The sequence below is a fragment of the Lissotriton vulgaris genome, chromosome 4_1 (assembly GCF_964263255.1).
Source record: "Lissotriton vulgaris chromosome 4_1, aLisVul1.2, whole genome shotgun sequence".
NCBI lineage: Eukaryota > Metazoa > Chordata > Amphibia > Caudata > Salamandridae > Lissotriton > Lissotriton vulgaris.
The window spans coordinates 602,306,258-602,319,289 of NC_141691.1; the positions used below are offsets into that span (position 1 = coordinate 602,306,258).

The 13,032-nt window shown below is 42.2% G+C and overlaps 1 protein-coding gene and 1 long non-coding RNA gene across 2 annotated transcripts in view; one reads left to right on the forward strand and one right to left on the reverse strand.

The window, feature by feature from the left end:
• The window catches only part of MATCAP2 (microtubule associated tyrosine carboxypeptidase 2), a 358,052-nt gene that overhangs the window by 344,576 nt on the left and 444 nt on the right, over window positions 1-13,032 (reverse strand). The gene's annotated exons all lie outside the window — the stretch shown is intronic.
• LOC147722312 (uncharacterized) overlaps window positions 1-13,032 on the forward strand; it is a 176,096-nt gene that overhangs the window by 109,481 nt on the left and 53,583 nt on the right. The gene's annotated exons all lie outside the window — the stretch shown is intronic.

Below are 13,032 nucleotides of genomic sequence, written 5' to 3' on the forward strand. Positions count from 1 at the left end.
GCGCTGCTGTGCAGTCAATAGGTGCACGGACCGCCCTGATTGACGGCCTCTACCCTTACCGGACTCTGTTTGAGATATATATATATATATATATATATATATATATATATGCTAAGGTGTATTGAAGAATGAGTGGGTGTATAAGTGTCTGAATGGATGATTTAGTAGGTGCGTGACTGATTGTATAAGTGACTGATTAAGCGTATCTTACTGAATGCATGGGTTAGTGAGTAAACTGTGTAAATGTATTTATTTTTATTTATGACATTTATAGAGCGCATGAATCAGCCCAACCGGGGTATCTCGGCGCTGTGGCGGCCTTGGGCATCAGTGTCAGGTGATCAGAACAGTGCGGTTTTAACTGTCTTCTGAAGGATGTGTAGTTGGGGGTAAGGCAGAGGTGGATGAGTAACTGGTTCCAAAGGGATGGGGCTACATGCGAGAAGGAAGTTCCTCCTAGCCGTGTTTGTTTTATGCGAGGCATTAGAAGTAGCTCTTTGTACCCCGAGCACAGAGCTCTGGAAGGGTTGTATCGGATCAATTTATCTGCAATGTGTTGAGGTCCCAAGTTGTTAAGGGCTTTATAGACTATACAGCAGATCTTGAATTTGATCTGTTTCCAAATGGGGAGCCAGTCCAATTTACAGAGATGGGGAAGTGATGCTGTTCTGGGAGGGGCATTGGTCACCAATCGAGCTACTGTGTTCTGGACTACTTGCAGTCTGTTTAGGGAAGATTCCTTGGTGGAAATCAACAGAGCGATGCAGTAGTCCACACGACTTGTGACCAATGCTTGAATCAGAGTTTTCCGGGTGGACAGTGGAAGTAGAGGGAACACTCTACGAAGTAGACTTAGTGTATGGAAACAGGCCTTGGCGGTGGAGGTAGCATTCTCCACTAAGTTTCTTTTCTGATCAATTTGGACCCCTAGGTTCTTTACTACTAGTTTGGGAGACGGGGCTGGACCCAGTTCTCCTGGCCATCAGTTGGAGACCACCTTGATACTGCTTCTCTGAATAGCATGATTTCTGTTTTCCCAGCATTCAATTGAAGGAAGTTGTTACTCATCCAGTCATTGATGGTTTTCATTCCCTCCGAAAAGGTAGCCTGAGTGCTGGTGTTGTTCTTGTCAAAACAGAGGAGCAGTTGTGTGTCATCGGCATAGGAGATTGCTATGAACCCTGAGTTTCTTATTAGATTTGCAAGTGGTGTAACATAAATGTTGAATAGAGTAGGGCTCAAACATGAGCCCTGGGTTACCCCCTTGGTGACCTTGGTGGTTTGAGATCTGAAAGGGCCGAGGTTAATAGTTTGCGTTCTCTCCGCTAAGAAGTTCGTCATCCATTTTAGTGCGATCCCCTCAATACCTATGTCTCTGAGCCTACCTAGCAGAATCTGGTGGGAGATGGTATCAAATGCTGCAGATAGGTCAAGCAGTATGAGAATTATAGCCTGGCCCCTGTCTTCAAGCATCCGGATGTTATCTGTAACTGTCACCAGAGGATTCTATGAAGCTGGTCAGGTGTTTATTTATATGTTTCTCTAGTAGTTTGCTTTGTAACGGGAGTAGGGAGATGGGGCGGTAGTTGGTAACATCATCTGGGAGGAGTTTGGCATTTTTCCTGATGGGCAAGATCTGAGCTGCTTTCCATACCTCAGGGAGTCTACCTTCCTTTAAGGAACTATTTAAGATACACCCAATGGGGGCAGCGAGCTGATTGGCAAGTAGGGCGGAGATCTTAGCTGGAGCAGGTCCAATGGGGAGCCCGATTTAGTAGTTTTTAGTAGGGCAGCGGTTTCCTCAATGGAGATCTGTGGAAATTCCTCTAATTTGTGCATGTTAGGCGTGGTAGAGGGGATTTTGGGATTGTCGCTTAATCCGGCGCCGTAGGCTGCCATGATCGTATTATGTTTATTGTCTATTTTAGAGGTGCGTTATCTTGCAATGTTATCACATAGTGTCTGAGATGGCACCTTTCATATTGCATGCTTTGGGGTTCAGGAATGTGTTGAGGACCTGAAATAGTGTTTTGGAACAGTTGTCCGCCAGATCAAAGAGGTTTGAGATGTGTATTTTTCTTGCTGTTTTTTAGGTTGCTATGGTATTTAGTTAAGGCAGATTTAAACCTTTCTCTATCTTGATGATCATGTGTGTGCCTCCATTGTCGTTCTAGTTTTGTGCACTGGCTTTTCTCAGTCCGAAGATTGGTGGTGTACCAAGGTGTCTGTGGGTGTTCTGAGACTGCGCCGTGTATTTTCAGGGGTATCAGCGTGTCTAATGCCATCTCCATGTTTGCCTGAAATGCTGCGAGTCGTGTTTCTACACTGTTCGAGTTAGTATACTGTGGGGGAACAAACGTGTCTTGGAAGAGAGTGGGGGTCAATTTGTGCCACTGTCTGTTCTTCCAGGTGGTGCCTCTTTTGGGGACGTTATGCTCTTTAAGTCCCGTAATCCAGAATTCTATTTTAGAGTGGTCTGACCAGATAAGAGGGAAGTTGTACCGCAGAGAATATTGGGCGAGTTTGAAAGGACTAGATCTACGGTGTGCCCTGCTGCATTATTGATTTTGGGCAGATTGAGCGTGGCAACTCAGTCAGGAAGGAGGAAGCGTCAGGATCACTTGAGCTTTTGGTGTGAATATTCAGATCTCCAAGAAGTAATTTGTTGTTTTTAGATGAGATGACATAAGGGGAGATCAGGTTCATGAGCTGGGTGACGGAATCAAGTAGTGGTCCCGGAGGGCAGTATACCAGAGCACCTTTCCAGCTGAGTTTTATTTAGTTATTTGTAGAGTTTTATATAGCGCTGGCTAGACCCGGAGGTATCAGAGAGCTTTACATGAGGATCAGCGAGTTACACGTTACAAAATTACATCAGTTACATTTGTTTTAATGTTTTCCTCAACTGATGAACCTTCGTTTCCAGTTAAAAAAAACAGTGTGTTAAAACTAGACAGGTCTCTTTATTTCATCTTGTGCTGATGTTCACTTGTGTAATGCACTAGAAATAAAAAAAATTCCCAAATAATAACACCCATAATATATGAACATGCATCTCCGTTGAAAGTACTTCTTTTGATTAAGATAGGACAAGCTGGAAATTATTTGGGCAATCACACATGGTTTGACAGTCACTCACAAGTTGTTTTTATAGTTCTAAAAAGAAAATATTATTGTGAAATATCATCTGTTTTGTTCATATTAATTCTAGCATGAGGTCTTGTGGCTTTGTATCATACTTATACCTACTTGGCTCGCACAGGTGTCCTAGACTGAACCTAGTGTCTTCACCATTCCCACTGGGTACAACCATTATAACAGTTATACTAAACAGCAGAAGGTAGGTACAGTTAATCTCGAACAGCCCCAACACAGAATTTGTCTATAGCTGGACAACAGAAAGGGGACATGCAAACATGATGGACTGCGGGTGGACAGTTTCTAATATATGGGGTGCTGAGACACAATTTTCGTCAGCAGTGGTCTATGGGGTAACTCAGCTAGGGAGTCACAAACACACAAGCTCTTCCAACTCATGTACACAATAGGGAACAAAAGACACCTGATTATAAGGATCCATAGAGCAATGCTCACATTCACAAAATCCCCCCCTAGAAGAGTTGAAAATGTAATGTGATCTAGACATTGGTCGCAAACCGGGGGAAGGAGAATGGTGGAAGGTACATGAACATGTGCATAAGGTGTCCATTAAAGAATGTTCTAAATATGTCCATTTTAACGATTCTCACAAGATGCAGTTGTGCATGTAGATCAATTCTAAACACTAGAATTTCTAGCAATGTCTTTATCAGTCTGTCAGTTGGTGTAGAAGTGGCTGCATGTGTTGGTGAATAGCTATATGACTGTCTATATGGTTTATTGATTGGTTGTATGAGTGTCTGTGTGAGGGGGTGGGTGACTCTGTGCATAGGATGTGTGAGTGGGTGATTCACTGGGTGTATGGGTTGAAGAGTGCATCTGTGAAGGGCTGTATGAGTGGGTGAGTGTGTGTATGGGTGTGTTGGTGAGTGAATGGATGTCTCAGTGGTATATGTGTAAGTAACTACATATTAGAAAGGCAGTATATGTGAGTGTTGGAGTTTATAAATGAATATACATGAGTGAGTGATTGTGATAGTGGCTGTATGGATGAGTGTGTGCTTGTATCAGTGATTGTATAAGAGAGTAAATATGTGTTAGTCTTTGCATAAATAAGTGAGGTGGTCTGTGTATAATTGTATAGTTGAGTAAATGGGTGTGATGGATTCTTTGCATGACTGAGTAGGTGTGTGAGTAAGTCTATGGATGAGTGGTGGTGTGTGAGTGTATGTATAGGTATATGAGTGCATATGATAGTGCTGTATTGACTGCATGTATGAGTTACTATATGGGTGAATGAGTGTGTGTCTAGACCTAGAAACTACTCATGTGAATTCTTTTTAATGTTCAGATTTTAAAGCTTTTCGTAATATTGCAAATGGTTTTAAGTAACTGTGCAATAAATACATTTTTCATTCATTCATTCCAAGGAATTACTGAGCGGGTATGTACTAACTGCTATTGGTCTGTCTCTGTTTTCGATATTGGTAGTCTGTATTTTAGAGTGGGTATATAAAAGGTTTTATCAGGGTGTGAGGAGGTGCATCAGATTATCACATGGATGATGTAATCAGTGATGTCATGAGTGATGTCATTTGAGATGTCATGAGTGATGTCATCATTGATGTCACTGACCATGTCATGAGTAATGTAATATGTGACATCATCAGCAGTGCATTGCGGGGCGCGAGTTATAGTTATCTCTACTACCTATAACGGCCGAAGTGCTCTGGTTTTGTATGAGTGAAATATCCAACTAACTATAATGTCCCTGAAACCTGTGGTTTTTTTCAGTGAATTCCTAAGGTTTTTTAAATGCTATTTCTAACTATAACATCCCTGAAACCTATGTTTTTTTCAGTGAATTTCTAAGGTTTTTTAAATGCTAATTTCTAACTATAGCGTCCCTATTAAGTCCCCTTGAATCCTGAGGGTCCCGAGGGCCAACTAGCCCACCAGGTACCTCCAGTAAGCGCCACAGAGCTGCGTTGAAGAGGTGTTCCGAGGCCACGGCCCTTTTTACACCTCTCTGCAACACAGCTCTGTGGCGCTTACTGGAGGTACCTGATGGGCTAGTTGGGCCCCAGGGACCCTCAGGATTGAAGGGGACTTAATCCCCCAAGGTACAATGCGCCAGAGGGTTTGTAGGTTGGGGGGTTAAGTCCCCTTGAATTCTGAGGGTCCCTGGGGGCCAACTAGCCCACCAGGTACCTCCAGTAAGCGCCAAAGAGCTGCATTGCAGAGAGGTGTAAAAAGGGGCGTGGCCTCAGAACACCACTCTGCAACGCAGCTCTGTGGCGCTTACTAAGGTACCTGGTGGGCTAGTTGGCCCCAGAGACCATCAGTATTCAAGGGGACTTAATCCCCCAACTTAGAACGTGTCAAGGGGCGTGATTTAAGAGTGCTGCAGGGAGGGGGCCGGGCCTCCGGCGAGTTGCTGGTTTCTCTCTGCTTTTTTTTATGTCTTATATTATGGGAGGGGGGCTGCATGGCCCCCCTTTTCTTGGCTACTTTCCCCCAGGGCCTGAGCATTTTTTTTAAAGGGTAAGGGGATGGGGTCCCTGGGCCACTATTGGCCCCAGGGGCCCCAGGGACCCCATCCCCTTGGGCCTGGCCTGGCTTTTTATTAATTTTTTTAATATATATTTGTGGGGAGGAGGGCCGCGTGTCCTCCCTCCCCTTGGCCATTTCTGGCCAAGGGGACCCCATCCCCCGGGGCCGGCCCTTTCCGTTGGGGACCGTGGGGGGAGCCCCAATGCCCCCACATCCCTGCCGGCTCCCTAACTCCTGCGGGAGCTGGTATTGCTTTTGAGTAAGGGGAGCTGCTAACCTGCAGCCCCCCTTGCTCAAAAGCAATCCTGCTTTGCTTCATTGGAGCAAGAGCACGTTTTCCTGCTCTTGCTTCAATGATGCAAAGCAGGGTTTGCTATGGCAAGGCGGGATACGTGCTCCCACCCTGCCATAGCAAACAGCAATGTCCTGGGGTTGGGCAGCCTGGGACATTGCAGGAGCCGGCCTGGGGGGTGGTGGTCCCCAGGACCATCAAAGGCTCCAGTAGGGGGGACACGCGGCCCCCTCCCTTCTTTTCTAAAGCCATGTGGAGGTGGTGGTCCCCGGGGCCAGGGGTCCCTAACGGACCCCCATATTTGAATATTTGGTGCCCCTGGGAGGTGGTGGTCCCCGGGCATGTGGGGGGGCTCGAGCCCGCCACACACATTTTTTTAAAATTCAAACAGAGCTACATTGTCCTGCATTTCAAAATACAGATTTAGAAAAAGAATACAGTAACTCACAACTTAATTCACAGCCTGATGAGAAGGAATGACAACAGCTCCCTCAAGTAATCTGCTACCCATTAGCATTCCTATTTTTAAGGCTTAGCTACTTGTCCTGTATCTATTCCCAAATCCTCGGTGAACTGGCTGCTACAACTGCCAAGTCTCAAGGTAGCAAGGGGATCCAGTATGTTCTGAGCATTATCAATGCACAATTGGCAGAAAAATCTGAGTTTATGATCACCTGGGCCAAGGATCACAAGAGGCAACTCATGAGGAAAAACTCATAGAATCAGTGATGCGGGCATCTTTCAGATTGAAAGGACTGAAAGACTCTCCTCTGTACTCTGCACCCATTCATCTCAGTGGGGCCTACAAACACTAAGCTGTTTACTACTGCAAAAAATAAAGAAAATCATTTGCACCATCTGTGCTACTTGCACAAAATGGAATGGAGTAAATGTAATTTACTCTACATGAAATTGACAATGGGGCAAAATATGCAACAGATGTTTTTTGAACAATTTTTGCTTTCTATTGAAAACCAATAGTTTATGTTCAGACATAACATTGTTATAATATTCCCTTCAAGTGATTAACCATCACACTTAACACAGTAAACGCGTCTCAAAGACATTTGTGGAAGCACAATGGTGACCCAAAATTTAGACAAATCAAAAAAGACCTTAATCAAAATCTCCCACATTTACTGGTTCGGAGATAGTGTTAAGATTCAATTTCATGAGACAGTAGTAGTAAAATACTTTATTGGATTAGTCATATGATTAAAATAAAAAATGCAAGTGTTTACAAAAGAAATGATTTCAATAATTAAAACTTACTATAAAGGTCAGTACACACTACTACAGACACTACTCATCCCACCAAAAACTTTAAAAAAAACTGCGGACCCATCTTTCACTGGAAGCGCTCCCAAAATTTGGAACTCCATTCCCCCTCACATCAGAACCATTCCCTCCTTTGTAGAATTCAAAAGCCAACTCAAAACCCTGTTCCTCAACCGCTCCCTAGGGATTGGATAGCTCGGGGCAACTAGGGGACTTCGAACTCCGCTCCAGCTCAATGTCTCCAAAGGCTTCTGAAGAAAGACTGTCCTTCACTACAATATGTTGCTCTCTATGTTTGTGTGCTTATGCTGATATTTCCCTCTTCTTCTATCTGATGATTATCTGTTATGTTCCCATTGTAAAGCGCTCCGATACCCCTGGGTCTGGCCAGTGTTATAGAAAACTTCTTAAATAAATAAATAAAATATTTACATAAGATCACACCATGGTTTCAATTCATTGTCTGTCCGTTTACCACTGTATCGCTGTATTTTTATATCAAATTATTTCAGTTACCAAGTTAAAGTGCAATTTGCTATTTTAATCGAATGTATCCATCCAATTTGTCATAGAGGATTCTGTACATGCATTTCTTTGATGTAAATGCAATTTATAATATCTCCCCTACAAGAGTTACACATTCTATTTAGCCATTCACCTATATTATAAACATTTTCGGCTCGATCTATGATTTCAAGAAATGCTAAAGATCTAATATGCCTAATGTGCAAATTCCTTCACTCTGTCTATAGATTGTCATCTTTTATCGCACGTATTTCTTCCACTGATTTGTTTTTTGTTGTTGTTTTTTTAGGTGCTAAAGTACAGTGATATACGATACATTTTGTGCAAGATTATACAGTTTTTAATTTTCCATTCACTAGCATTAAAGCATCTGTATTTTTCCTGTTATAAAAGCTGTCTAAGCAATTAATGCCTTATAGGCATCCTTGTTATTGCACTGTCCTCTTTGAGTTCAAAACAGTATCTAACGGCCTCTGCAGTTGTTCTTATTTTAGCATTGTTAGACAAGGAGCGTAAATATGTCCTCCGTATGGGCAGCTGACTATGGCAGATACATATTAAATATTCAAGTGTTTCCTCAAAAGTTCCACAAACCCGACATGTTTGTATACCTTTAAGTGCCTGGTTCCATTTCCCTTCAAACTCCCCAATCGGTATGTAAACTAACCCAAATCTTAGAAATGTTTGAATCTGTATAGTATATGTGTCAATTACAAAATACATGTTTGTATTTTCCAGCTTGTAGAAGGTCTAGATTCCACTGCTTTACAGTTAACGTATTGCGTATTAGATTTTTCCACACAGATCCGGCCATTCACCTCATCTCTTGTATGTCAGGCAAACCCTAGGACCCCAATTCCATCATTATACTATACAATTCTTTGTCTCTGAATTTCTGAGGCAATGTGTCCCTCTATTAAGGCAGCTCCCAAAACATGAAACAAGATTCATAAAATAATGGGGTCCACTCAATAACTGAGTTCTAGATCAATGAAAAGTTAAAGGGTTTATCACAAAAATGCAATTCAAGTGCCACAGAGTCAATATGCAATGAAGGCTTTCAGATGCAGAATTATATAGAGTATGCCAAAATCAGTAAACAGCCTAAGTCCCAATGAGCAGGAAAATCATTAGCACATTGGGCAGCATCCCTAGCAGTATCAGAAAGTTCAGAGAAATCTGTGGCTCACCACAAAATCAATGGGGTTTTATACACAATTGTTGAATATTAAATCAATAGTTCTGCAGATTCACTGTTGAGTGAGCAAATGTATAATTTCTTCAGCAAATCAGAGCACAAAGAAAATAAATGTCATATTGCCTTAGCACCTAAGCGCTAACTCATGTTATGAATAATTAATCAGCATTCCTCTATGCTAATGTCATCTGGAGATGGTCAAAAAATATATGAAACCCCAACAATAAGACTTTCTTCAAGTTAATAGAGCCAGTAAAGAAAGGTAAGTTATAGTTACAAGTAGCAATTTTAAATCCGCACCATCGAAAGTTCATTGTGAGCAAAATAAACCAATGAAAATAAACTAATATGTCCTCAGCTTGAGGAGAGGATATGGGCAGGAGGAAGCAAGAGTGAGTAACAGAACAAGCTTCCATTGTGTTCAAGATGGTGCCTCCAAAGAAATGTCCTACAACGAAAACACATTCATCACCCTCTTTGCCATCATACATAACTCCATGCCCTGACATCAGTTATCGAAGGTTGGAGGGATGGAGCCACCCCATTAGTGGGTTATGTGGCATTTAGCCAGCACCAGGCCTTCTACATTACAAAAGACCTTTGCATATTTAGGAACTGTTTAGCCATACAAGACACCCATAGCATTAATTTCTGTGATTGTTCATATACAATTCAACGCCCTCTTCCAAAAAGACTGGATACCTGGGCAGCCACACTTTATATGTAGGAAAGATCTCTGTTGTCCACACCATCTCAGGTATGGGTAGTAAGTAGCCCTCACCTTATCACTGGTTGCCTTGTATAGAAATTCAGCATATATTTTTACATGGAATCAGTCTGAATCCTGAACTCTAGCACACATCTTACAGGTACATGCATGCTGCATACTAGTCAGCATCATCCAGCAGTCCAATGTCTGCTTTCCACCTGTCTTTCAGTGCATATAACGTACCTTCAGAATTGTTCTTCAGGGTTCTATATCGCAAGGATATCGATGCAAATAAGATCCTGTATTCTAACTGAGAGTCATTCTTTACTTTCGTACATACAATGCAGTGTTTTGATACACATGCTAACCTGCAAGAAGGTGAGGATCTGTCATTCAGAAAGACAATTCCTCACAGAGCCTGAGCCACATGTATCTCCTAACTTCAATATTCCGATAATATCCCATATGTGAAATCCAGTCAGGGTCTGTAGTTCAGGAAGCAGAGCATAGCTCAACACCCCTTACCAACCTATTCACAAGCAGCTACCTTTCATTCAGTTTCTAGTTTGAGCCAGTGGTGCCCGCCGGCATTAATTTTTGGGGACCAACACTTATTCATGGACGTCATTTAGGGGTCACCAGGTGTTGATGCTACCACCCCAGGCTTTCCTCTTGCGCCCCCTGGAACTGCCTTTGCGACCCCTGGCCTCAGAGGTGGCAAAATCAGTGCCAGGAATACATAAGTGGCACACATTATCATCATTACGTTCCAACATCCTTGTTTTCTGCTAATTTGCATAACATTATTAGGGAATAATGGTCTATCATTCACTATTAGAGTGATAAAAAAATGGAGCACGAGGATCTGTAATGGGACTTTTACTAGCATCTTAGATATGAAAAAAGAAATGTTTCTAAATGTGGAAAACGTGGAAAAAATGCAGACACTGGCATGACGGAGGAAATTCTTGGCATAGATGGCACCTGTCGCAAAATGCGTGCGCAGATACATTGGCAGAAGGAAGGCAAACTGTGGAATATGTCAGGGGGGATCCATGTGACAATTCTGTCCCCAGCATACTAAACGTAACATTTTACATAAGGGTTACCCATAGTACATGGACGACAGTCTTGGCAAAATTCCAACACTAGAATATATAATGTTTAGGCAAAAGGGGCACCCATGACAAAAATCCGGCCCAAAAAAACGAGGTAATTTTTGAAATATGAGGAAACCCATAGGATATTTAAAGAAATAATGTGGTCAAGGCGCGGGGCTGACAGGTTTCATTAGCTTGGCACACCATGAAAGGATGTAAATATTTAATGTGTCTTTTCAGAGCCTATGGCATTTTAGTACATCCATATGATATTTATTACTTAAAATACAATATTAGAGCCCATGTGTTTGAAAATGTTCCCACGGGAGGAGAAACCCCTCCCCCAATACCGTGTCCCCCTAGAAGATGTCAGATTTACTAACTCCCTTTGCTCGCTTACTACAAATCAGGTAAATGTTTCCTTGAAATATTATGTGGGCACTTTAATATCTATAAAATATATCTACAATATACTTCTGTCTGTGTTGTGAATCATGCAATTGTTAATTTAAACTGGTGGTTTCCAGTGCACTTTATTGTCAACCCCGGCACTTATGACAGTTTGCCACATAGTGTCGAGCTACATCAGTTGCTTATTAATTCTAATGACTAACACCTGTCGCCCAAGCCATTCTAATAGTTTTGGGGGCTTGGTATTGTCACACCTGTAGGAGTGTGATGGTTAATGAAGGAAAAGTGCCTCCTCCATACACATATCCAAATGGAGAAAGCCAAATGCAGGTAAGATACTCCACGTTTATTTTCTACAAGTCAGTGGCACAATATCCCAGCAACGAATGCCAGATCCGTTACACAACCCCCACATATGTATCCCCTACCCATATTCAAAAGACGCCCTCCCGACCAGCGAACATAAACTATCCAGTCATTATTTAAACCAGACACGAGCACAGGATAATGCACTTGTGTCTACTTCAAACAACAACACAGGAATAGTAAATACACGAGCGCAGGGGGGAAGAAAGAGGAAACACGCGCTGGTGTATACAAAAGTTAATAGTTGTGCTGGTACTGACCGAGCTGGCAGAGGCAATAGGTGGTGCAAGATGCAGTGGCCTCCTATAGAGGGCCATGGTTCTTAAGGTTTTTTTTTTTTAACAAATTAAGCAGTGTTACAGTTATTATGGAACTTCAGCAATTTGAATTACTGTTATGTCATCAGGGTTATAATGATGTGACCACTTCCTGAGAAGAATCAGGGTCAAACGTCATATGATGTCACTTTCTGTGATATCATTAAGGTCCAAGGGCGCATGATGTCACTTCAACTACCCTTGGCATTTTGGTAAATCGACGCCCATGCACTTATTTTTCCTCCTCAGACATAAACTTAGTGCAAGAGAAAGAAAAACACTCAGGGAAGGAGGAGGGAGAGAAAGACCAAAAAAAGTCACAAAGGGAGAAAGCATGGTCCGGCAAGAGTGAAATAAAGGGGCAGAGAGAGTCTGGTATTGAATTTAAGAGGCCAGAAGTGGATACAGAACTATGCAGCCTTGGTATTAGGGGCACTGAGAATTAATAGCACCGACCATGAGATTCTGAGCCGAGCTTTTGGCACCAGCACTCAATTTTTTACAAATTAAGTACTGCTTCCATGTCAATATAATGCCACAGTAGCATGCAGCAACATGGCAGAAACACCCCCTCAATCTCCCCCCCCCCTCATATGGCTCTGGAGTACACCCTACTTTTTAGGGCCTGTCCATCTGCCATGAGAGGATTCTTCTTCTTCGACTGTTGTTAACTTTTGAAAAAAGTTCAGTTTTGAGAAAATCATTTTAGTTGCTAAATGTGTTTAGGTTGGAATTAACACTTGATATGTTTTGGTATGTATCCTAACAAGAATAAAAAAGAATAATAATTTGGGGGTAAAAACTAATCTTCTGAAGACAGTGGAGAGAAAAACACAAAACGGTGCTTCTCTCTTCTGACACACCATGTTGCCTCTTACTAGTTGAAACAACAGAAAGACGAATCTCATCGTACTGCCAACCTTCGATTTTTGCCACGGGGCAAATGTGAATGAACACCGATTGTTTCCTATTTCTCTCCCTAAGAAATTAGTTAGTATATGTGCTATTTCCATTCCCATTCACGGCCACTCCAATTCTAAAGTACACCATCACTTTTAGGAACATCTAGCTTTGACTCCCGCCGAAAAATTATAATTAAGGGAGCGGGGGTGGGGATGCGGAAGGGGGTTATTTGTGAGATTCAGAAAAATATTTAAATTCACCTATCGAAAAAACATTTTAAC